The following is a 24,669-nucleotide window of genomic DNA, read 5'->3' on the forward strand; positions in this document are numbered from 1 at the left end:
AACCCCCCAGTCTCTCTCTCTCACCCCCCCCGTCTCTCTCTCTCACCCCCCCAGTCTTTCTCTCTCTCACCCCCCCAGTCTCTCTCTCTCTCTCTCACCACCAACCCCCCAGTCTCTCTCTCTCACCCCCCCCAGTCTTTCTCTCTCTCACCCCCCCCAGTCTCTCTCTCTCTCTCTCACCACCAACCCCCCAGTCTCTCTCTCACCACCAACACCCCAGTCTCTCTCTCTCACCCCCCCCGTCTCTCTCTCTCACCCCCCCCCAGTCTTTCTCTCTCTCACCCCCCCAGTCTCTCTCTCTCTCTCTCACCACCAACCCCCCAGTCTCTCTCTCTCACCCCCCCAGTCTCTCTCTCTCACCCCCCCCAGTCTCTCTCACCACTCCCCAGTTTCTCTCTCTCTCACCCCCCCAGTCTCTCTCTCTCACCCCCCCAGTCTCTCTCTCTCACCCCCCCCAGTCTCTCTCTCTCACCCCCCCCCAGTTTCTCTCTCTCTCACCCCCCCAGTCTCTCTCTCTCTCTCACGCCCCCCCAGTCTCTCTCTCTCGCTCTCTCTCTCTCACACCCCCAGTCTCTCTCTCTCTCTCTCACCACCCCCCAGTCCCTCTCTCGCTCACTCCCCCAGTCTCTCTCGCTCTCACCCCCCCCAGTCTCTCTCTCTCTCACCCCCCCCAGTCTCTCTCTCTCACCCCCCCAGTCCCTCTCTCCCTCTCTCACCACCCCTCCAGTCTCTCTCTCTCAGCCCGCCCCCAGTCTCTCTCTCACCCCCGTCTCTCCCTCTCACCCCCCCTCAGTCTCTCTCTCTCTCACCCCCCCAGTCTCTCTCTTTCTCACCACCCCCAGTCTCTCTCTCTCACCCCCCCAGTCTCCCTCTCTCTCACCCCCCCAGTCTCCCTCTCTCTCACCCCCCCCCGCCCAGTCTGTCACTCTCTCACCCCCACCCCCAGTCTGTCTCTATCCCCCACCCAGTCTGTATCTCTCTCACCCCCCCCCCCCGTCTGTCTCTCTCTCTCACCCCCCCCAGTCTGTCTCACTCTCACCTCCCCAAGTCTGTCTCTCTCACCCCCCCCCCACCCTCAGTCTGTCTCTCTCACCCCCCCAGACTGTCTCTCTCTCACCTCCCCCCAATCTGTCTCTCTCTCTCACCCCCCCAGTCTGTCTCTCTCTCACCCCCCTCCCCCCCCAGTCTGTCTCTCTCTCACTCACCCCCCCAGTCTGTCTCACTCTCACCCCCCCCAGTCTGTCTCTCTCTCACCCCCCCCAGTCTGTCTCTCTCTCTCTCCCCCCCCCCAGTCTGTCTCTCTCTCACCCCCCCCAGTCTGTCTCTCTCTCACCACCCCCCCCCCCAGTCTGTCTGTCTCTCTCTCTCACCCCCCCCCGTCTGTCTCTCTCTCACCCCCCTCCCCCCCAGTCTGTCTCTCTCTCTCTCACCCCCCCCCCAGTCTGTCTCTCTCTCACCCCCCCCCCAAATCTGTCTCTCTCTCACCCCCCCCCCGTCCGTCTCTCTCTCACCCCCCTCCCCCCGAGTCTGTCTCTCTCTCTCACCCCCCCCAGTCTGTCTCTCTCACCCCTCCCCCAGTCTGTCTCTCTCACACACACCCCAGTCTGTCTCTCTCTCACCCCCCCCCCCCAGTCTGTCTCTCTCACCCCTCCCCCAGTCTGTCTCTCTCACACACACCCCAGTCTGTCTCTCTCTCACCCCCCCCCCCAGTCTGTCTCTCTCACCCCTCCCCCAGTCTGTCTCTCTCACACACCCCCCAGTCTGTCTCTCTCTCACCCCCCCCCCCCAGTCTGTCTCTCTTACACACACCCCCACCCCCAGTCTGTCTCTCTCTCACCCGCCCCACCCCCAGTCTGTCTCTCTCACCCCCCCCCAATCTCTCTCTCACCCCCCCCAAGTCTGTCTCTCTCACCCCCCCCCAGTCTGTCTCTCTCACCCCCCCCCCCAGTCTGTCTCTCTCACCCCCGCAGTCTGTCTCTCTCTCACCCCACCCCCCCCCCCCCAGTCTGTCTCTCTCACCCCCCCCAGTCTGTCTCTCTCACCCCCCCCCCAGTCTGTCTCTCTCTCACCCCCCCCCCAGTCTGTCTGTCTCTCTCTCTCACCCCCCCCCAGTCTGTCTGTCTCTCTCTCTCACCCCCCACCAGTCTGTCTCTCTCTCACACCCTCCCCCCAGTCTGTCTCTCTCTCACCCCCCCAGTCTGTCTCTCTCTCACCCCCCCAGTCTCTCTCTCTCTCACCCCCCCAGTCTGTCTCTCTCACCCCCCCCACCCCAAGTCCGTCTCTGTCACCCCCGCCCCAGTCTGTCTCTCTCTCACCCCCCCAGTCTGTCTGTCTCTCTCTCCCCCCCTCCCCCCCCAGTCTGTCTCTCTCTCTCACCCCCCCCAGTCTGTCTCTCTCTCACCCCCCCCCCAGTCTGTCTCTCTCTCACCCCCCCCCAGTCTGTCTCTCTCACCCCCCCCCAGTCTGTCTCTCTCTCACCCCCCCCCAGTCTGTCTCTCTCTCACCCCCCCCCAGTCTGTCTCTCTCTCACCCCCCCCAGTCTGTCTCTCTCACCCCCCCCCCGTCTGTCTCTCTCTCCCCCCCACCCAGTCTGTCTCTCTCTCTCACCCCCCCCAGTCTGTCTCTCTCTCACCCCCCCCCCAGTCTGTCTCTCTCTCACCCCCCCCAGTCTGTCTCTCTCACCCCCCCCCCCGTCTGTCTCTCTCTCCCCCCCACCCAGTCTGTCTCTCTCTCTCACCCCCCCAGTCTGTCTCTCTCTCTCACCCCCCCAGTCTGTCTCTCTCTCACCCCCCCCCCCGTCTGTCTCTCTCTCCCCCCCACCCAGTCTGTCTCTCTCTCTCACCCCCCCAGTCTGTCTCTCTCTCACCCCCCCCCCAGTCTGTCTCTCTCTCACCCCCCCAGTCTGTCTCTCTCACCCCCCCCAGTCTGTATCTCTCTCTCTCACCACCCCACCCCCAGTCTGTCTCTCTCACCCCCCCAGTCTGTCTCTCTCTCTCACCCCCCCAGTCTGTCTCTCTCTCACCCCCCCAGTCTGTCTCTCTCACCCCCCCAGTCTGTATCTCTCTCACCCCCCCCAGTCTGTCTCTCTCTCACCCCCCCAGTCTGTCTCTCTCACCCCCCCAGTCTGTCTCTCTCACCACCCCACCCCCAGTCTGTCTCTCTCTCACCCCCCCAGTCTGTCTCTCTCACCCCCCCAGTCTGTCTCTCTCTCTCACCCCCCCAGTCTGTCTCTCTCTCACCCCCCCCAGTCTGTCTCTCTCTCACCCCCCCAGTCTGTCTCCCTCTCACCCCCCCCCAGTCTGTCTCTCTCTCTCACCCCCCCAGTCTGTCTCTCTCTCACCCTCCCCCCCCAGTCTGTCTCTCTCTCACCCCCCCCCCCAGTCTGTCTCTCTCTCATCCCCCCCCAGTCTGTCTCTCTCTCTTCCCCCCCCGGTCTGTCTCTCTCTCACCCCCCCCCAGTCTCTCTCTCTCTCACCCCCCAAGTCTGTCTCTCTCTCACCCCCCCCCCAGTCTGTCTCTCTCCCCCCCCCCAGTCTGTCTCTCTCTCACCCCCCCAGTCTGTCTCTCTCTCACCCCCCCAGTCTGTCTCTCTCACCCCCCCAGTCTGTATCTCTCTCTCCCCCCCCCCAGTCTGTCTCTCACTCCCCCCCCCAGTCTGTCTCTCTCTCCCCCCCCCCAGTCTGTCTCTCTCACCCCCCCCAGTCTGTCTCTCTCTCTCCCCCCCCCCAGTCTGTCTCTCTCTCACCCCCCCAGTCTGTCGCTCTCTCACCCCCCCAGTCTGTCTCTCTCTCACCCCCCCAGTCTGTATCTCTCTCTCCCCCCCCCCCCCCCAGTCTGTCTCTCTCTCTCACCCCCCCAGTCTGTATCTCTCTCTCCCCCCCCCCCCAGTCTGTCTCTCTCTCCCCCCCCCAGTCTGTCTCTCTCTCACCCCCCCCCAGTCTCTCTCTCTCTCACCCCCCCCAAGTCTGTCTCTCTCTCACCCCCCCCCCCCAGTCTGTCTCTCTCTCACCCCCCCCCCGTCTGTCTCTCTCTCCCCCCCCACCCAGTCTGTCTCTCTCACCCCCCCCCAGTCTGTCTCTCTCTCACCCCCCCCCCAGTCTGTCTCTCTCTCACCCCCCCCCAAGTCTGTCTCTCTCTCACCCCCCCCAGTCTGTCTCTCTCTCACCCCCCCCCCCAGTCTGTCTCTCTCCCCCCCCAGTCTGTCTCTCTCTCACCCCCCCCCCAGTCTGTCTCTCTCTCCCCCCCCAGTCTGTCTCTCTCCCCCCCCCCAGTCTGTCTCTCTCACCCCCCCAGTCTGTATCTCTCTCACCCCCCCCCCAGTCTGTCTCTCTCACCCCCCCCCAGTCTGTCTCTCTCACCCCCCCAGTCTGTATCTCTCTCACCCCCCCCCCCCAGTCTGTCTCTCTCTCCCCCCCCAGTCTGTCTCTCTCCCCCCCCCAGTCTGTCTCTCTCCCCCCCCCAGTCTGTCTCTCTCACCCCCCCCAGTCTGTCTCTCTCTCACCCCCCCACCCCCAGTCTGTCTCTCTCTCACCCCCCCAGTCTGTCTCTCTCACCCCCCCAGTCTGTATCTCTCTCACCCCCCCCCCCCCAGTCTGTATCTCTCTCACCCCCCCCCCCCCCCAGTCTGTCTCTCTCTCACCCCCCCCCCCAGTCTGTCTCTCTCTCACCCCCCCAGTCTGTCTCTCTCACCCCCCCCCAGTCTGTCTCTCTCTCACCCCCCCACCCCCAGTCTGTCTCTCTCTCACCCCCCCAGTCTGTCTCTCTCTCACCCCCCCAGTCTGTCTCTCTCACCCCCCCAGTCTGTATCTCTCTCACCCCCCCCCCAGTCTGTATCTCTCTCACCCCCCCCCAGTCTGTCTCTCTCTCACCCCCCCAGTCTGTCTCTCTCACCCCCCCCCAGTCTGTCTCTCTCTCACCCCCCCACCCCCAGTCTGTCTCTCTCTCACCCCCCCAGTCTGTCTCTCTCTCACCCCCCCACCCCCAGTCTGTCTCTCTCTCACCCCCCCAGTCTGTCTCTCTCTCACCCCCCCCCACCCCCAGTCTGTCTCTCTCTCACCCCCCCCAGTCTGTCTCTCTCACCCCACCAGTCTGTATCTCTCTCACCCCCCCCCCAGTCTGTATCTCTCTCACCCCCCCCCCCCAGTCTGTCTCTCTCTCACCCCCCCCAGTCTGTCTCTCTCACCCCCCCCCAGTCTGTCTCTCTCTCACCCCCCACCCCCAGTCTGTCTCTCTCTCACCCCCCCAGTCTGTCTCTCTCACCCCCCCAGTCTGTATCTCTCTCACCCCCCCCAGTCTGTCTCTCCCTCACCCCCCCCCAGTCTGTCTCTCTCTCACCCCCCCACCCCCAGTCTGTCTCTCTCTCACCCCCCCAGTCTGTCTCTCTCACCCCCCCCCCAGTCTGTATCTCTCTCACCCCCCCCCCCAGTCTGTCTCTCTCTCACCCCCCCCCCCAGTCTGTCTCTCTCTCACCCCCCCACCCCCAGTCTGTCTCTGTCTCACCCCCCCAGTCTGTCTCTCTCTCCCCCCCAGTCTGTCTCTCTCACCCCCCCACCCAGTCTGTCTCTCTCTCACCCCCCCCCCAGTCTGTCTCTCTCTCACCCCCCCACCCCCAGTCTGTCTCTCTCTCACCCCCCCACCCCCAGTCTGTCTCTCTCTCACCCCCCCAGTCTGTCTCTCTCACCCCCCCCAGTCTGTATCTCTCTCACCCCCCCCCAGTCTGTATCTCTCTCACCACCCCCCAGTCTGTCTCTCTCTCACCCCCCCCAGTCTGTCTCTCTCACCCCCCCCCAGTCTGTCTCTCTCTCACCCCCACCCCCCAGTCTGTCTCTCTCTCACCCCCAGTCTGTCTCTCTCACCCCCCCAGTCTGTCTCTCTCACCCCCCCAGTCTGTCTCTCTCACCCCCCAGTCTGTCTCTCTCTCACCCCCCCCCAGTCTGTCTCTCTCTCACCCCCCCAGTCTGTCTCTCTCACCCCCCCCCCAGTCTGTCTCTCTCTCACCCCCCACCCCCAGTCTGTCTCTCTCTCACCCCCCCAGTCTGTCTCTCTCTCACCCCCCCAGTCTGTCTCTCTCTCACCCCCCCCCAGTCTGTCTCTCTCTCACCCCCCCCCCAGTCTGTCTCTCTCTCACCCCCCCAGTCTGTCTCTCTTACCCCCCCCCCCAGTCTGTCTCTCTCTCACCCCCCCACCCCCAGTCTGTCTCTCTCTCACCCCCCCAGTCTGTCTCTCTCTCACCCCCCCAGTCTGTCTCTCTCTCACCCCCCCACCCCCAGTCTGTCTCTCTCACCCCCCCAGTCTGTCTCTCTCTCACCCCCCCCAGTCTGTCTCTCTCTCACCCCCCCCAGTCTGTCTCTCTCACCCCCCCAGTCTGTATCTCTCTCACCCCCCCCCCCCAGTCTGTCTCTCTCTCACCCCCCCAGTCTGTCTCTCTTACCCCCCCCCCAGTCTGTCTCTCTCTCACCCCCCCACCCCCAGTCTGTCTCTCTCTCACCCCCCCAGTCTGTCTCTCTCTCACCCCCCCAGTCTGTCTCTCTCTCACCCCCCCACCCCCAGTCTGTCTCTCTCACCCCCCCAGTCTGTCTCTCTCTCACCCCCCCAGTCTGTCTCTCTCTCACCCCCCCACCCCCAGTCTGTCTCTCTCACCCCCCCAGTCTGTCTCTCTCACCCCCCCAGTCTGTCTCTCTCTCACCCCCCCAGTCTGTCTCTCTCTCACCCCCCCAGTCTGTCTCTCTCTCACCCCCCCACCCCCAGTCTGTCTCTCTCTCACCCCCCCAGTCTGTCTCTCTCTCACCCCCCCAGTCTGTCTCTCTCTCACCCCCCCAGTCTGTCTCTCTCTCACCCCCCCACCCCCAGTCTGTCTCTCTCTCACCCCCCCCAGTCTGTCTCTCTCTCACCCCCCCCAGTCTGTCTCTCTCACCCCCCCCCCCCCCAGTCTGTCTCTCTCCCAACCCCCCGCCGTGGTCTGTAAGCCTTACCCGGGCCGGCCTCGCTCCTCTCCTGCCGCTTTGAGGGATCTGGGAGAGGCTCCGATCCCGAAATCCCGATCCTGGAGCTGCGGCCCTCAGCGTCATGACATCAGCACGCAGCGTGCGTCCCCGTTCCTGTCTGAGTGTCAGTCTGAGAGTCTGAGAGACAGTCTGTGTGTGTGTGTCAGGCTGAGTGAGTGTCTGTGTGTCTGTCTGAATGTGTCATTGTGAGTGTCTGTCTGCATGTCAGTCTGAGTGTCTGAGTGTGAGTCTGATTATGAGTGTTAGTCTGAGTGTCAGTCTGAGTGGGCGTCTGAGTGTCAGAGTGTCTGTCAGAGTGTCTGTCAGAGTGTCTGAGTGTCAGTCTGAGTTTCTGTCTGAGCGTCTGAGTGTGAGTCTGATTGAGTGTGAGTCTGAGTGTGAGTCTGAGTGTGAGTCTGAGTGTCAGTCCGAGTGGGTGCCTGAGTGTCTCAGTGTCAGTCTGAGTGTCTGTCTGAGAATCTGTGTGAATGTCTGAGTGTCTGTCGCCTGAGTATCGGTCTCAGTGTCTGTCTGAATGTCTGTGTCAGTCTGAGCGTCTGAGTGTGAGTCTGATTGAGTGTGAGTCTGAGTGTGAGTCTGAGTGTCAGTCTGAGTGTCAGTCTGAGTGGGTGCCTGAGTGTCTCAGTGTCAGTCTGAGTGTCTGTCTGAGATTCTGTGTGAATGTCTGAGTGTCTGTCGCCTGAGTATCGGTCTCAGTGTCTGTCTGAATGTCTGTGTCAGTCTGAGTGTCTGAGTGTGAATCTGCATGTCTGAGTGTCAGACTGAGTGTCTGACTGTTAGTCTGTGTGCGTGAGTATCGGTCTCAATGTCTGTCTGAATGTCTGTGTCAGTCTGAGTGTCTGTCTGAGTGTGAGTCTGAGTGAGTGTCAGCCTGAGTGTTAGTCTGAGTGTCAGTCTGCGTGTTTTAGAACCTTAGTTAGGCCACACTTGGAGTATAGTGTTCAATTCTGGTCGCCACACTACCAGAAGGATGTGGAGGCTTTAGAGAGGGTGCAGAAGAGATTTACCAGAATGTTGCCTGGTATGGAGGGCATTAGCTATGAGGAGCAGTTGAATAAACTCGGTTTGTTCTCACTGGAACGAAGGAGGTTGAGGGGCGACCTGATAGAGGTCTACAAAATTATGAGGGGCATAGACAGAGTGGATAGTCAGAGGATTTTCCCCAGGGTAGAGGGGTCAATTACTAGGGGGCATAGGTTTAAGGTGCGAGGGGCAAGGTTTAGAGTAGATGTACGAGGCAAGTTTTTTACACAGAGGGTAGTGGGTGCCTGGAACTCGCTACCGGAGGAGGTGGTGGAAGCAGGGATGATAGGGACATTTAAGGGGCATCTTGACAAATACATGAATAGGATGGGAATAGAGGGATACGGACCCAGGAAGTGTAGAAGATTATAGTTTAGTTGGTCGGCACGGGCTTGGAGGGCCGAAGGGCCTGTTCCTGTGCTGTACATTTCTTTGTTCTTTGTGTCAGTCTGAGTGTCTGTGTCAGTCTGAGTGTCTGTCTGAGTGTCCGAGTGTCTGTCTGAGTGTCTGTCTGTGTGCCTGAGTATGTATCTGATGATCTGAGTGTCAGTCTGCGTGTCTGAGTGCCAGTCTGAGTGCCTGAGTATCGGTCTCAGTGTCTGTCTGGATGTCTGTGTCAGTCTGAGTGTCTGAGTGTCAGTCTGAGCATATGAGTGACAGTGTGAGTGTCTGAGTGTGAGACTGTGTGTCTGAGTGTGAGACTGTGTGTCTGAGTGTCAGTCTGAATGCATGTTTGTTAGTCAGATTGTCTGAGTGTCAGTCTGAGAGTATGAGTGTCTGTCTGAATGTCTGTGTCAGTCTGAGTGTCTGTCTGTGTGCCTGAGTGTCAGTCTGAGTGTCTGTGTCTGTCTCAGTGTCTGTCTCAGTGTCTGTGTCAGTCTTGAGTGTCTGTCAGGGTGTCAGTCTGAGCGTCTGTCTGAGTGTCAGTCTGAGTGTAAGTCTGAGTGACAGTCTGAGTGTCTGTCAGCTGAGTGTCTGAATGTCAGTCTGAGAGTGAGTCTGAGTGTGTGAATGTCAGTCTGAGAGTGAGTCTGAATTTTTGAGTGTCAGTCTGAGTGTCTGAGTATCAATCTGAGTGTCAGTCTGAATGTGTGTCTGAGTGTGAGTCTGATAGATTGAGTGTCAGTCTGATTGACAGTCTGAGTGCCTGAGTTTTAGTCTGAGTGTCAGTCCGAGTGTCTGTGTCAGTCAGAGTGTCTGTGTCAGTCAGAGTGTCTGGCTGAGCATATGATGTCAGTCTGAGTATTTGAGTGTCAGTCTGAGTGGGTGCCTGAGTGTCTCAGCATCAGTCTGAGTGTCTGTCTGAGTGTCTGTCTGAGATTCAGTCTGAGTGTCAGTCTGAGTGTCAGTCTGAGTGTCTGTCGGAGTGTCTGAGTGTCAGTCTGAGTGTCTATGTGTTAGTCTGAGTGTCTGTGTCAAGCTGAGTGACTGTCTGAGTGCCTGTTTGTCTGTGTGTCTGTCTGAATGCCTGTGTCATTCTGAGTACCTGGGTGTCAGTCGGTGTGTCAGTCAGGTGTCAGTCAGAGTGTCAGTCAGAGTGTCAGTCAGAGTGGGCGTCTGAGTGGGCGTCTGATTGGGCGTCTGATTGGGCGTCTGAGTGTCAGTCAGAGTGTCAGTCAGAGTGTAGATGTACGAGGCAAGTTTTTTACACAGAGGGTAGTGGGTGCCTGGAACTCGCTACCGGAGGAGGTGATGGAAGCAGGAACGATAGTGACATTTAAGGGGCATCTTGACAAATACATGAATAGGATGGGAATAGAGGGATACGGACCCAGGAAGTGTAGAAGATTATAGTTTAGTTGGTCGGCACGGGCTTGGAGGGCCGAAGGGCCTGTTCCTGTGCTGTACATTTCTTTGTTCTTTGTGTCAGTCTGAGTGTCTGTGTCAGTCTGAGTGTCTGTCTGAGTGTCCGAGTGTCTGTCTGAGTGTCTGTCTGTGTGCCTGAGTATGTATCTGATGATCTGAGTTTCAGTCTGAGTGCCTGAGTATCGGTCTCAGTGTCTGTCTGGATGTCTGTGTCAGTCTGAGTGTCTGAGTGTCAGTCTGAGCATATGAGTGACAGTGTGAGTGTCTGAGTGTGAGACTGTGTGTCTGAGTGTCAGTCTGAGTGTGAGACTGTGTGTCTGAGTGTCAGTCTGAATGCATGTTTGTTAGTCAGATTGTCTGAGCGTCAGTCTGAGAGTATGAGTGTCTGTCTGTGTGCCTGAGTGTCAGTCTGAGTGTCTGTGTCTGTCTCAGTGTCTGTCTCAGTGTCTGTCTCAGTGTCTGTGTCAGTCTTGAGTGTCTGTCAGGGTGTCAGTCTGAGCGTCTGTCTGAGTGTCAGTCTGAGTGTCAGTCTGAGTGACAGTCTGAGTGTCTGTCAGCTGAGTGTCTGAATGTCAGTCTGAGAGTGAGTCTGAGTGTCTGAATGTCAGTCTGAGAGTGAGTCTGAATTTTTGAGTGTCAGTCTGAGTGTCTGAGTATCAATCTGAGTGTCAGTCTGAATGAGTGTCTGAGTGTGAGTCTGATAGATTGAGTGTCAGTCTGATTGACAGTCTGAGTGTGAGTTTTAGTCTGAGTGTCTGAGTGTCAGTCTGAGTGTCTGTGTCAGTCAGAGTGTCTGTGTCAGTCAGAGTGTCTGGCTGAGCATATGATGTCAGTCTGAGTATTTGAGTGTCAGTCTGAGTATTTGAGTGTCAGTCTGAGTGGGTGCCTGAGTGTCTCAGCATCAGTCTGAGTGTCTGTCTGAGATTCAGTCTGAGTGTCTGTCGGAGTGTCTGTCGGAGTGTCTGAGTGTCAGTCTGAGTGTCTATGTGTTAGTCTGAGTGTCTGTGTCAAGCTGAGTGACTGTCTGAGTGTCTGTTTGTCTGTGTGTCTGTCTGAATGCCTGTGTCATTCTGAGTACCTGGGTGTCAGTCGGTGTGTCAGTCAGAGTGTCAGTCTGAGTGGGCGCCTGAGTGGGCGTCTGAGTGGGCGTCTGAGTGGGCGTCTGATTGGGCGTCTGATTGGGCGTCTGATTGGGCGTCTGAGTGTCAGAGTGTCTGAGTGTCAGTCTGAGTTTCTGAGTATGAGTCTGATTGTCTGAGTGTCAGTCTGAGTGTCTGAGGTTCAGTCTGAGTGTCAGTCTGAGTGTCTGTCGGAGTGACGGAGTTACGATAGTGACATTTAAGGGACATCTTGACAAATACATGAATAGGATGGGAATAGTGGGATACGGACCCAGGAAGTGTAGAAGATTGTAGTTTAGTCGGGCAGCATGGTCGGCACGGGCTTGGAGTGCCGAAGGGTCTGTTCCTGTGCTGTACATTTCTTTGTTCTTTGTTGTCTGAGTGTCAGTCTGCGTGTCTGAGTGTCAGTCTGAGTGCCTGAGTATCGGTCTCAGTGTCTGTCTGGATGTCTGTGTCAGTCTGAGTGTCAGTCTGAGCATAGGAGTGTCAGTCTGAGTGACAGTCTGAGTGTCAGTCTGAGTGTCTGAGTGTGAGACTGTGTGTCTGAGTGTCAGTCTGAATGCATGTTTGTTAGTCTGAGTGTGAGTCAGATTGTCTGAGTGTCAGTCTGAGAGTATGAGTGTCTGTCTGAATGTCTGTGTCAGTCTGAGTGTCTGAGTGTCAGTCTGAGTGTCTGTCTCAGTGTCTGTGTCAGTCTTGAGTGTCTGTGTCAGTCTGAGTGTCTGTCTGAGTGTTTGTCTGAGTGTCAGTCTGATTGTCTGAGTGTCAGTCTGTGTGTCAGTCAGAGTGCCAGTCAGAGTGTCAGCCTGAGTGGGCGTCTGAGTGTCAGTCTGAGTGTCTGGCTGAGCATATGATGTCAGTCTGAGTGTTTGAGTGTCAGTCAGAGTGTCAGTCTGAGTGGGTGCCTGAGTGTCTCAGTGTTAGTCTGAGTGTCTGAGTGTCAGTCTGAGTGTCTGTCAGAGTGTCTGAGTGTCAGTCTGAGTGTCTGTCTGAGTGTGATTCTGATTCTGAGTGTTAGTCTGAGTGTCATTCTGAGTGTCTGTCGGAGTGTCTGATTGTCTGTGTCTGTCTGAATGTCTGTGTCATTCCGAGTGTCTGTCTGAGTGTCAGTCTGAGTGTCTATGTGTTAGTCTGAGTGTCTGTGTGTCTGTCTGAATGTGTCATTGTGAGTGTCTGTCTGCATGTCAGTCTGAGTTACTTTGTGTTAGTCTGAGTGACTGTGTCAGGCTGAGTGTCTGTCTGAGTGTCTGAGTGTCAGTCTGAGTTTCTGTCTGAGTGTGAGATTGTGTGTCTGAGTGTCAGTCTGAATGCATGTTTGTTAGTCAGATTGTCTGAGTGTCAGTCTGAGAGTATGAGTGTCTGTCTGAATGTCTGTGTCAGTCTGAGTGTCTGTCTGTGTGCCTGAGTGTCAGTCTGAGTGTCTGTCTGTGTGCCTGAGTGTCAGTCTGAGTGTCAGTCTGAGTGCCTGTCAGAGTGTCTGAGTGTCAGTCTGAGTTTCTGTCTGAGTGTGAGATTGTGTGTCTGAGTGTCAGTCTGAATGCATGTTTGTTAGTCAGATTGTCTGAGTGTCAGTCTGAGAGTATGAGTGTCTGTCTGAATGTCTGTGTCAGTCTGAGTGTCTGTCTGTGTGCCTGAGTGTCAGTCTGAGTGTCTGTCTGTGTGCCTGAGTGTCAGTCTGAGTGCCTGAGTGTCTGTGTCTGTCTCAGTATCTGTCTCAGTGTCTGTGTCAGTCTTGAGTGTCTGTCAGGGTGTCAGTCTGAGCGTCTGCCTGAGTGTCAGTCTGAGTGTAAGTCTGAGTGACAGTCTGAGTGTCTGTCAGCTGTGTGTCTGAATGTCAGTCTGAGAGTGAGTCTGAATTTTTGAGTGTCAGTCTGAGTGTCTGAGTATCAATCTGAGTGTCAGTCTGAATGAGTGTCTGAGTGTGAGTCTGATAGATTGAGTGTCAGTCTGATTGACAGTCTGAGTGTCTGAGTTTTAGTCTGAGTGTCTGAGTGTCAGTCTGAGTGTCTGTGTCAGTCAGAGTGTCTGTGTCAGTCAGAGTGTCTGGCTGAGCATATGATGTCAGTCTGAGTATTTGAGTGTCAGTCTGAGTGGGCGCCTGAGTGTCTCAGCATCAGTCTGAGTGTCTGTCTGAGATTCAGTCTGAGTGTCAGTCTGAGTGTCTGTCTGAGTGTCAGTCTGAGTGTCAGTCTGAGTGTCTATGTGTTAGTCTGAGTGTCTGTGTCAAGCTGAGTGACTGTCTGAGTGTCTGTGTGTCTGTCTGAATGCCTGTGTCATTCTGAGTACCTGGGTGTCAGTCGGTGTGTCAGTCAGGTGTCAGTCAGAGTGTCAGTCAGAGTGTCAGTCAGAGTGTCAGTCAGAGTGTCAGTCAGAGTGGGCGTCAGAGTGGGCGTCTGAGTGGGCGTCTGCTTGGGCGTCTGAGTGTCAGAGTGTCTGAGTGTCAGTCTGAGTTTCTGAGTATGAGTCTGATTGTCTGAGTGTCAGTCTGAGTGTCTGAGTGTCAGTCTGAGTGGGTGCCTGGGTGTCTCAGTGTCAGTCTGAGTGTCACTCTGAGTGTCTGTCTGAGGTTCACTCTGACTGTCTGAGTGTCAGTCTGAGTGTCTGTCGGAGTGACGGAGTTACGATAGTGACATTTAAGGGACATCTTGACAAATACATGAATAGGATGGGAATAGTGGGATACGGACCCAGGAAGTGTAGAAGATTGTAGTTTAGTCGGGCAGCATGGTCGGCACGGGCTTGGAGTGTCGAATGGTCTATTCCTGTGCTGTACATTTCTTTGTTCTTTGTTGTCTGAGTGTCAGTCTGCGTGTCTGAGTGTCAGTCTGAGTGCCTGAGTATCGGTCTCAGTGTCTGTCTGGATGTCTGTGTCAGTCTGAGTGTCTGAGTGTCAGTCTGAGCATATGAGTGTCAGTCTGAGTGACAGTCTGAGTGTCAGTCTGAGTGTCTGAGTGTGAGACTGTGTGTCTGAGTGTCAGTCTGAATGCATGTTTGTTAGTCTGAGTGTGAGTCAGATTGTCTGAGTGTCAGTCTGAGAGTATGAGTGTCTGTCTGAATGTCTGTGTCAGTCTGAGTGTCTGAGTGTCAGTCTGAGTGTCTGTGTCTGTCTGAGTTTCTGTCTCAGTGTCTGTGTCAGTCTTGAGTGTCTGTGTCAGTCCGAGTGTCTGTCTGAGTTTCTGAGTGTCAGTCTGAGTGTTTGTCTGAGTGTGAGTCTGATTGTCTGAGTGTCAGTCTGTGTGTCAGTCAGAGTGCCAGTCAGAGTGTCAGCCTTAGTGGGCGTCTGAGTGTCTGTCTGAGTGTCTATCTGAGTGTCTGTGTCAGTCTGAATGTCTGGCTGAACATATGATGTCAGTCTGAGTGTTTGAGTGTCAGTCAGAGCGTCAGTCAGAGTGTCAGTCTGAGTGGGTGCCTGAGTGTCTCAGTGTTAGTCTGAGTGTCAGTCTGAGTGTCTGTCAGAGTGTCTGAGTGTCAGTCTGAGTGGGAGTCTGATTCTGAGTGTTAGTCTGAGTGTCATTCTGAGTGTCTGTCGGAGTGTCTGATTGTCTGTGTGTCTGTCTCATTGTCTGTGTCATTCCGAGTGTCTGTCTGAGTGTCAGTCTGAGTGTCTATGTGTTAGTCTGAGTGTGTGTGTCTGTCTGAGTGTCTGAATGTGTCATTCTGAGTGTCTGTCGGAGTGTCTGATTGTCTGTGTGTCTGTCTGAATGCCTGTGTCATTCCGAGTGTCTGTCTGAGTGTCAGTCTGAGTGTCTATGTGTTAGTCTGAGTGTGTGTGTCTGTCTGAGTGTCTGTCTGAATGTGTCATTGTGAGTGTCTGTCTGCATGTCAGTCTGAGTTACTTTGTGTTAGTCTGAGTGACTGTGTCAGGCTGAGTGTCTGTCTGAGTGTGATTCTGATTCTGAGTGTTAGTCTGAGTGTCATTCTGAATGTCTGTCGGAGTGTCTGATTGTCTGTGTCTGTCTGAATGTCTGTGTCATTCCGAGTGTCTGTCTGAGTGTCAGTCTGAGTGTCTATGTGTTAGTCTGAGTGTCTGTGTGTCTGTCTGAATGTGTCATTGTGAGTGTCTGTCTGCATGTCAGTCTGAGTTACTGTGTATTAGTCTGAGTGACTGTGTCAGGCTGAGTGTCTGTCTGAGTGTCTGATTGTCTGTGTGTCTGTCTGAATGCCTGTGTCATTCCGAGTGTCTGTCTGAGTGTCAGTCTGAGTGTCTATGTGTTAGTCTGAGTGTGTGTGTCTGTCTGAGTGTCTGTCTGAATGTGTCATTGTGAGTGTCTGTCTGCATGTCAGTCTGAGTTACTTTGTGTTAGTCTGAGTGACTGTGTCAGGCTGAGTGTCTGTCTGAGTGTGATTCTGATTCTGAGTGTTAGTCTGAGTGTCATTCAGAGTGTCTGTCGGAGTGTCTGATTGTCTGTGTCTGTCTGAATGTCTGTGTCATTCCGAGTGTCTGTCTTAGTGTCAGTCTGAGTGTCTATGTGTTAGTCTGAGTGTCTGTGTGTCTGTCTGAATGTGTCATTGTGAGTGTCTGTCTGCATGTCAGTCTGAGTTACTTTGTGTTAGTCTGAGTGACTGTGTCAGGCTGAGTGTCTGTCTGAGTGTCTGATTGTCTGTGTGTCTGTCTGAATGTCTGTGTCATTCTGAGTGTCTGTCTGAGTGTCAGTCTGTGTGTCAGTCTGAGTGGCAGCCAGAGTGTCGGTCTGAGTGTCAGTCTGAGTGCCTGTCAGAGTGTCTGAGTGTCAGTCTGAGAGTATGAGTGCCTGTCAGAGTGTCTGAGTGTCAGTCTGAGTTTCTGCCTGAGGGTCTGAGTGTGAGACTGATTGTCTGCATGTTAGTCTGAGCGTATGAGTGTCAGTCTGCATGTCTGAGTGACAGTCTGAGTGTCAATCTGAGTGTCTGTCTGAGTGTCTGTGTCAGTCAGTGTATGTCAGAGTGTTTGCCAGAGTGTCAGTCTGAGTGTCTGTCTGAGTGTCTGAGTGTGAGTCTGATTATGAGTGTTAGTCTGAGTGTCTGAGTGGCAGCCAGAGTGTCGGTCTGAGTGGGCGTCTGAGTGTCAGTCTGAGTGCCTGTCAGAGTGTCTGAGTGTCAGTCTGAGTTTCTGCCTGAGGGTCTGAGTGTGAGACTGATTGTCTGCATGTTAGTCTGAGCGTATGAGTGTCAGTCTGCATGTCTGAGTGACAGTCTGAGTGTCTGTCAGAGTGTCTGCCAGAGTGTCAGTCTGAGTGTCTGTCTGAGTGTCTGTCTGAGTGTCTGTCTGAGTGTGAGTCTGATTGTCAGTCTGGGTGTCAGTCTGAGTGTCAGTCTGAGTGAGTGCCTGAGTGTCTCAGTGTCAGTCTGAGTGTCTGTCTGAGATTCTGTGTGAATGTCTGAGTGTCTGTCACCTGAGTATCGGTCTCAGTGTCTGTCTGAATGTCTGTGTCAGTCTGAGTGTCTGAGTGTGAATCTGCGTGTCAGACTGAGTGTCTGACTGTTAGTCTGTGTGCGTGAGTATCGGTCTCAATGTCTGTCTGAATGTCTGTGTCAGTCTGAGTGTGAGTCTGAGTGTCTGAGTGTCAGCCTGAGTGTTAGTCTGAGTGTCAGTCTGCGTGTTTTAGAACCTTAGTTAGGCCACACTTGGAGTATAGTGTTCAATTCTGGTCGCCACACTACCAGAAGGATGTGGAGGCTTTAGAGAGGGTGCAGAAGAGATTTACCAGAATGTTGCCTGGTATGGAGGGCATTAGCTATGAGGAGCAGTTGAATAAACTCGGTTTGTTCTCACTGGAACGAAGGAGGTTGAGGGGCGACCTGATAGAGGTCTACAAAATTATGAGGGGCATAGACAGAGTGGATAGTCAGAGGATTTTCCCCAGGGTAGAGGGGTCAATTACTAGGGGGCATAGGTTTAAGGTGCGAGGGGCAAGGTTTAGAGTAGATGTACGAGGCAAGTTTTTTACACAGAGGGCAGTGGGTGCCTGGAACTCGCTACCGGAGGAGGTGATGGAAGCAGGTGAATAGGATGGGAATAGAGGGATACGGACCCAGGAAGTGTAGAAGATTATAGTTTAGTTGGTCGGCACGGGCTTGGAGGGCCGAAGGGCCTGTTCCTGTGCTGTACATTTCTTTGTTCTTTGTGTCAGTCTGAGTGTCTGTGTCAGTCTGAGTGTCTGTCTGTGTGTCTGAGTGTCTGTCTGAGTGTCTGTCTGTGTGCCTGAGTATGTATCTGATGATCTGAGTTTCAGTCTGAGTGCCTGAGTATCGGTCCCATTGTCTGTCTGGATGTCTGTGTCAGTCTGAGTGTCTGAGTGTCAGTCTGAGCATATGAGTGTCAGTGTGATTGTCTGAGTGTGAGACTGTGTGTCTGAGTGTCATTCTGAGTGTGGGACTGTGTGTCTGAGTGTCAGTCTGAATGCATGTTTGTTAGTCTGAGTGTGAGTCAGATTGTATGAGTGTCAGTCTGAGAGTATGAGTGTCTGTCTGAATGTCTGTGTCAGTCTGAGTGTCTGTGTGCCTGAGTGTCAGTCTGAGTGCCTGAGTGTCTGTCTCAGTGTCTGTGTCAGTCTTGAGTGTCTGTGTCAGTCTGAGTGTCTGTCAGGGTGTCAGTCTGAGCGTCTGTCTGAGTGTCAGTCTGAGTGACAGTCTGAGTGTCTGTCAGCTGAGTGTCTGAATGTCAGCCTGAAAGTGAGTCTGAGTGTCTGAATGTCAGTCTGAGAGTGAGTCTGAATTTTTGAGTGTCAGTCTGAGTGTCTGAGTATCAGTCTGAGTGTCAGTCTGATAATCCAAGTTTCAGTCTCAGTGTCAGTGTGTGTCAGTCTGAGCGTCTCAGTGTCAGTGTGAGTGTCAGTCTGAATGAGTGTCTGAGTGTGAGTCTGATAGATTGAGTGTCAGTCTGATTGACAGTCTGATTGTCTGAGTGTCAGTCTGAGTGTCTGAGTTTTAGTCTGAGTGTCAGTCTGAGTGTCTGTGTCAGTCAGAGTGTCTGGCTGAGCATATGTTGTCAGTCTGAGTATTTGAGTGTCAGTCTGAGTGGGTGCCTGAGTGTCTCAGCGTCAGTCTGAGTGTCAGTCTGAGTGTCTGTCGGAGTGTCTGTCTGAGTGTCTATGTGTTAGTCTGAGTGTCTGTGTCAAGCTGAGTGACTGTCTGAGTGTCTGTTTGTCTGTCTGACTGCCTGTGTCATTCTGAGTACCTGGGTGTCAGTCGGTGTGTCAGTCAGAGTGTCAGTCAGAGTGTCAGTCTGAGTGGACGTCTGAGTGGGCGTCTGATTGGCCGTCTGAGTGTCAGAGTGTCAATCCATAGGTGGATGGCCTTTTTAGTGTTTGAGGTAGTGGCAGATTTGGGTGGTAGGTATGTGATTGTTCATGGGGAATTGACGGGTAAGTTGGTAAGGTTAGTGGATGTATCTGCCCCAAATTGGGCTGATGTGGCATTTATAAGGAAGCTGTGTGCCTCAATCCCATATTTGGATACAAATCAGCTGATCTTGGGGGGGGTCGGGAGAGACTTGAATTGGAGCCAAAGTTGGATCGCTTTAGACTAAAGTCGTTAGGTTCTTCGGGGGTAGCGAAGGCGCTGTTAGCGTTTATGGAAGAGATGGGGAAGGTGGAGTGTGTATCCGGGGGCTAAAGAATTCTCATTTTTTTCCCTAGTTCATAAGATATACTCCAGGATAGAATTCTTTCCTTCCCGGGATGAGCAAAGCAGAACATTCGGCTGTAGTCATTTCGGGCCATGTTCCACGCTTGGAGGACTTGGTTTTAGAGGTGTGGCCTATTCAATGTCCTGTATGGAGGCTGGACGTAGGGCTACTGGTGGATATAGGGTTTTGTCGGTGTATTTCTAAGGCTATAGATGAGTATATATGGGAAGGGATCTGTCTCTCCTTCCAAAGTGTGAGTTATCAGAGGGGAGATTATATCATGCGAGGTGCACATTGATAGGGAGGTAAGAGTGCCAGAAACTAGTTGACGATATTCTGGAGGTGAGCCACAGGTATTTGAGTGGCCCTACCTGGCTAATAGGAAGAAACTACAGAAGCAATTTGATCTGTTGTCTACGAGTAAGGTGCTGCGCAGCTGCGGCGTTCGAAGGGGCTCATTTATGAATTTGGGGTGATAGCTAGTCATCTCTGGGCTCATCAGTTGAGGCAACAGATGGCTTCCCGGGATATCATTTAAGTCCGGGATTAAAGTGGAAGCTGGTGTCCAGCCAGGATAGAGTAAATGGCGTGTTTGAGGCTTTCTATCAGAATCTTTATAGGTCGGACCTGCAGAGAGGGGTTCGGAAATATTCTTTTAAAATTTGTTCATGGGACGTGGGTATCACTGGCTGGGCCAGCATTTATTGCCCATCCCGGAGGGCAACCACATTGCTGTGGATTTGGAGTCACATGTAGACCAGACCGTAAGGGTGAAAGATTTTCTTCCCTAAAGGACATTAATGAACCAGATGGGTTGTGAAACAATCTACAATGGTTTCATGCTCATCTTTAGACTCTTAATTCCAGATTTTTTTTATTGAATTCAAAATTCACCATCTGCCAAGACGGGAATGACTCTGGGTTTCTGAATTACTAGTTTAGTGACAAACCCACTCAGCCACGGCATTCCCAAAATGTCGGCATTTTTGGAGGGTCCGGAATTTTCTGTGTTGGGGAGCACGAGCTTCTGTTGAAAAAGGACCTTGTGGAATGTGGGTTGTACCGTCCTATTTTGTTGTAAATGTAGATAACAAGGTATTGGCTAAGACGCTAGCGATGAGGTTAAAGTCTTTTATTTCTGAGTGGTAGGTGAAGATCAGACAGGATTCGTTAAGGGCCAGCACCTGTCATCTAAAGTCCAGGGATTTTACGACAGCGCTGCTGCCTCAGTGCCAGGGACTCAGGTTCAATACCAGCCTTGTCTGTGTGGAGTTTGCACAGTATTCCCGAGCCTGAGTGTTTCCTCTGCATGCTCTGGTTTCTCCCACAGTCCAATGATGCGCAGGTTAGGTGGATTGGCTATGCTAAATTGCCCTTTAGTGTCCAGAAATGTGCAGGTTAGGTGGGGTATCAGGGTTGCAGATAGAGGGCAGGAGCCTGGTTAGCGTGCTCTTTCAGAGGGTCGGAGCAGGCCTGATGGGCCAAATGGCCTCATTGTGCACTATAGTGATTCTATGAGTCGATGATTCTGTGACTGTTAAATGTAGTTCTCTCCCCGCCAGTGGGACCTGATCCTGAGGTGGTGTTGACTTTGGATGCATTTGACAGGGTGAACTGGAAGTACATATTTGGGTTTGGACCAAAGTTCGTTTCATGGATGAGGCCCCGTTGGCTATTGTGCGCATCAACACTTTGAATTCAGGGTACTTTCAATTGGGTAGGGGAACAAGACAGGGTGTTCAATGTCTCCCCTCCTATTTGTATTGGCGATCATACCCTTGGTATGGCTTTGAGGGCTTCAATAAAATGAAAAGGATTAATTAGAGGGTGATAGAAACTAACCTTTTATTATAGGTAAAAGGGGTTAAAGGAAGAAATTATTTAAAGAAATCATAATAACTAAGATTTTAAATTATTATAGATCAACTATAACAGCGAGAAATAGCTGACTGCTTGTGAAAAGATCCGATAAGAAACTGCAAACATTTGCAAGGCCGAACAGAGAGGAAGGCTCTTTGTGTTAGAGAGATGGGCTAGGATCCAGTTCCATGTCCATGGTAACCACAGAATCACCCCATGGAAAGGAATTTTTGCTAGTAAGCTTTACATCAGAGTGGGAAAGTTCCTGAAATGTTTCATCTTTTAATTTAGCAGACAGACACATTAGTCGAATTAAAAGAATTATAGATTAGTCAAAACCAATCACTGCTGTAGAGGGGACGAAACTTTACGGATAGTAATCTTCTTAAAAGTTTAGGTATCGGGACAAGAAAGTCATTCTAGAATCAATTCAACCTATTCTCTAAAATCTGTTCTATCCTCTTCCTTTGCAAATCACTATTTATTCTATTTTAAACTGCGCAGTCCTTTTGGACTGTGTATCTTGACTTGAAGAAATTACTACGAGCAGTCATTGTATTTTGAATTCAACAATCTGTATTTGCTAAAGACAATCATTCTGATTAGCTTGCTGCAGGGCCAGTCGGAACATTCCAAATACTGTACTCGTGTGAAAATTGAAACTTACCAATAGACACTAGAAGCTGACGAAAATAAAGGTGGCAAATTGCCTTTATCCCCAAAAGCCAGTCTTGAATCTGTTATTTGGTGTATGTAACGGCGTTATTGGTAGATGAATAGACACAGAGATCCAACAGGGGGGTAGGTGGAGCATAGGGTGGGTGTCCCAATACAAGGACGACTTGCTGCTTTATGTGATAGACCCAGTCCCCATGATTGATGATATAATGGAGCTTCTGAAGAGCTTTGGCTCTTTTTCAGGATACAAGTTGAATCAGGGTAAGAGAGAGTATTTTATGGTGGAACCCATGGGGATGGGAGCCAACTTAAGGGTGCTTCCCTTTCACCTTGCCAGATCAAGCTTCAGGAATTTGCGTGTCTGAGTGGCCTGACAGTGGGCATAGTTCCTTAAATTCAATTACACCAGTTTGGCGAGTAAAGTCAAGTCGGATCTGCAAACGTGGGATAACTTGCCTTTGTCCTTGGCAGGCTGGATCCAGTCTATCAAATGTAATATTCTTCCATCGTTTCTGTTATTTTTTTCCCCCAATGTCTTCCTCCCTAAATCCTTCTTTGGGAGGGTAAACAGCTTGATAACATCTTTTATTTGGGCAGGCAAGACTGAAAATTCATAGGACAGTTTTCCTGGGAGACAGACAGTCCGGGAGCCTCGTGCTGCCTTATTAGCTTTTTTATTATTCGGTGGCCAACATGTGCTGGGATGTGTGAACCCAGAGGCTTTGTACCTTGGTTACAGGTACAGGTGAGGTCATGTAAGGGATCTGGGTTGGGTGTGTTGGTGACAGCTTTATTTCTATTTTCGTCAACAGAATATCCTGTGATCCTGGGGATGGACCGGTGGAGGCGCGGAGCACGGGCTGGAGGCGGGCCTAAAAAAAGGGATGGCCGATCAGCAGGGGGGAGGCGTACGGGGGGGACAATGAGCCCCCCAACTAGGCTGATCACCTGGAATGTTCGAGGGTTAAATGGGCTGGTCAAAAGGGCATGTGTGTTCGCGCACCTTAAGGGATTGAAGGCGGAATTGGTAATGTTGCAGGAGATGCACCTTAGAGTAACGGACCAGGTTAGACTGAGGAAAGGCTGGGTCAGCCAGGTCTTTCACTCGGGACTAGATTCAAAGACTAGAGGGGTCGCGATCCTGATCAATAAGCGGGTAATGTTTGAGGCGGGTAGAATAGTCTTGGACTTGGGAGGTCGGTACATTATGGTCAGTGGGAAGCGAGAGGAGGTGCAGGTGGTATTAGGAAATGTGTATGCGCCAAATTGGGATGATGTGGAGTTTATAAAGAGGATGCGGGGGAAGATACCGGACCTGGACTCGCACACGTTGGTCATGGAAGGGGACTTCAACACAGTATGGACCCTGGCTTGGACCAGTCAAGGTCGAAAAGGGGCAGGGTGCCAACAATGGCAAAGGAACTAAGAGGGTTCATGGAGCTGATGGGGGAGGGGAGGTGGATCCATGGAGATTTGGGCAGCCGAAGGTGAAGAAGTTCTCCTTCTACTCACACGTACATAAAGTGTATTCCCGGATTGATTTCTTTATTTTGAGCAGGGCCTTGCTGGCTGGGGTGGTGGACACGGGGTGCTTGGCGATTACAATCTCAGACTATGCTCCTCACTGGGTTGACCTGCAGGTGAATAAAGACAGTAACCAGCGCCCGCAATGGAGGTTAGATGTGGGACTTTTGGCGGATGAAGGGGTGTGCGAGCGGCTGAGGAAATGTATTCAGAACTACCTGCAGGTCAACGACACGGGGGAAATTTCAGCAGCGGTGGTCTGGGAAGCACTGAAGGCGGTGGTCAGAGGGGAGCTGATCTCAATCCGGGCCCATAGGGAGAAGGTGGACAGGGCAGAGACGGACCGACTGGCAAAGGAGATACTACAGTTCGATAGGAGGTATGCGGAGACCCCAGAGGCAGGGCTCCTGAGGGAACGGCGGAGGCTACAGGTGGAGTTCAGCTTGTTAACCACAGGGAGGGCGGTGGAGCAGGTGAGGGGGGCGATTTATGATTATGGAGAGAAGGCCAGCAGAATGCTTGCACAGCAGCTTAGAAAGAGGGAGGCAGCCAGGGAGATAGGGAAAGTAAAGGACGGAGATGGGAACCTGGTTGGTGATTCAGTAGGGGTGAATAAGGCGTTTAGGGATTACTACAGCAGGCTGTACAGGTCGGATCCCCCTACAGGGCCGGAGGGGAGGAGGCACTTCTTGGAGGGGCTGAATTTCCCAAAGGTGGATGGGGAGCGGGTAGAAGGGCTGGGGGCTCCAATCGGGCTGGAAGAGATAGTGGAGGGCTTGAAGGCCATGAAGGCGGGTGTAGCTATCTGGGATGGCCACTTCCAGAATACAAAATGGATACCGGCAATGACTGTAAGGAACTGTGGACAATGTTAAGAAAGCAAGTAGGCACAGAACCTGTATGCATATTAAGAAGGCAGCTCCCAGACAAGACTGAAACTGTAGGTCAATTAATATATTTTTGTGAGGGCCACGAAGAATCCAGCATGAGTTTCAAGGATACAAAGAAATAACATTTATTTACAATAACATATATATATACACAACAACAGCAGCAGCAACTTCGCTTGCTGCTTACTGCTTCCTGCTGGTTTCAAACTGGCCAGCTTTATTTATACAGGGAGTCTGCTAATGATTTCTCCGCCCCCTCATTGGGGAAGCTCATACTCCCACAGAATTGTGGCGTTGTCATTAGTCCCCAGCCATCCAGCAGAGGGCAGTAGAGCGGAGCTGCTGATTGGAGGTTGCAAGGGAAATCTGCATACCTCCGTTGTGGTCACCCGAACTTGAAGGTGGACCTTAGCTAGAGACCCTAGCTGTTCGAGTGAGGACAAGCATCCAGCAGAGGGCAGTAGAGCAGAGCTGATGATTGGCTGTTGCAAGGGAAATTTGCATACCTCCATTGTGGTCACCCTAACTTGAAGGTGTACCTGAGCTGGAGACCCTAGCTGTTCGAGTGAAGACAAGCATCCAGCAGAGGGCAGTAGAGCGGAGCTGCTGATTGGCTGTTGCAAGGGAAATTTGCATACCTCGGTTGTGGTCACTCTAACTTGAAGGTGGTTTGTGGAGGAGCTGTTGTCAAGTGACACTTAAACCCGAAACACTTCTTCAGTGTTTCCCTCACTACCCCCTCCTCTAACCAAAAAACAACAACCACTGTAAAGATCAAGAGGAAGGCTCGAGGTCAGTTGAAGTAGAAAGAAGTTGAACCGTGACGCCACAGCTTGCAGGTAAGGGATTGGCTGGTGACTGGTAAGTATTTTTTCTTTTATTTTCCCTCAGGTGTTATCGTGCAGGGCGCAGAGGTTGCTGAGTGAGTCCTTGCTGAGAAGGGGAGTGAATAACGGGTAAGCTTTTTCTTTTTTTATCTAGGGGGAATGGCAGGGAAGGTAGTGCAATGTTCCTCCTGCAGAATGTTTGAGGTGAGGGACGCCGTCAGTGTCCTTGCTGATTTCATCTGTGGGAAGTGCACCCATCTCCAGTTCCTCAGAAACCGCGTTAGGGAACTGGAGCTGGATGAACTTAGGATCATTCGGGAGACAGAGGTG

The 24,669-nt window shown here is 52.8% G+C and overlaps 1 protein-coding gene across 3 annotated transcripts in view; it reads right to left on the minus strand.

The window, feature by feature from the left end:
* LOC140385326 (activin receptor type-1-like) overlaps window positions 1–7,077 on the minus strand; it is a 310,011-nt gene extending 302,934 nt beyond the window's left edge. For all 3 annotated transcript variants that reach the window (XM_072467388.1, XM_072467386.1, XM_072467385.1), the window contains exon 1: window positions 6,972–7,077. The gene's annotated coding sequence lies outside the window, so the exon portion shown is untranslated. The remainder of the gene's footprint in view (window positions 1–6,971) is intronic.
* Between the last annotated feature and the right edge of the window lie 17,592 nt (window positions 7,078–24,669).

This window comes from Scyliorhinus torazame, chromosome 11 (assembly GCF_047496885.1).
Source record: "Scyliorhinus torazame isolate Kashiwa2021f chromosome 11, sScyTor2.1, whole genome shotgun sequence".
Classification (NCBI taxonomy): Eukaryota; Metazoa; Chordata; class Chondrichthyes; order Carcharhiniformes; family Scyliorhinidae; genus Scyliorhinus; species Scyliorhinus torazame.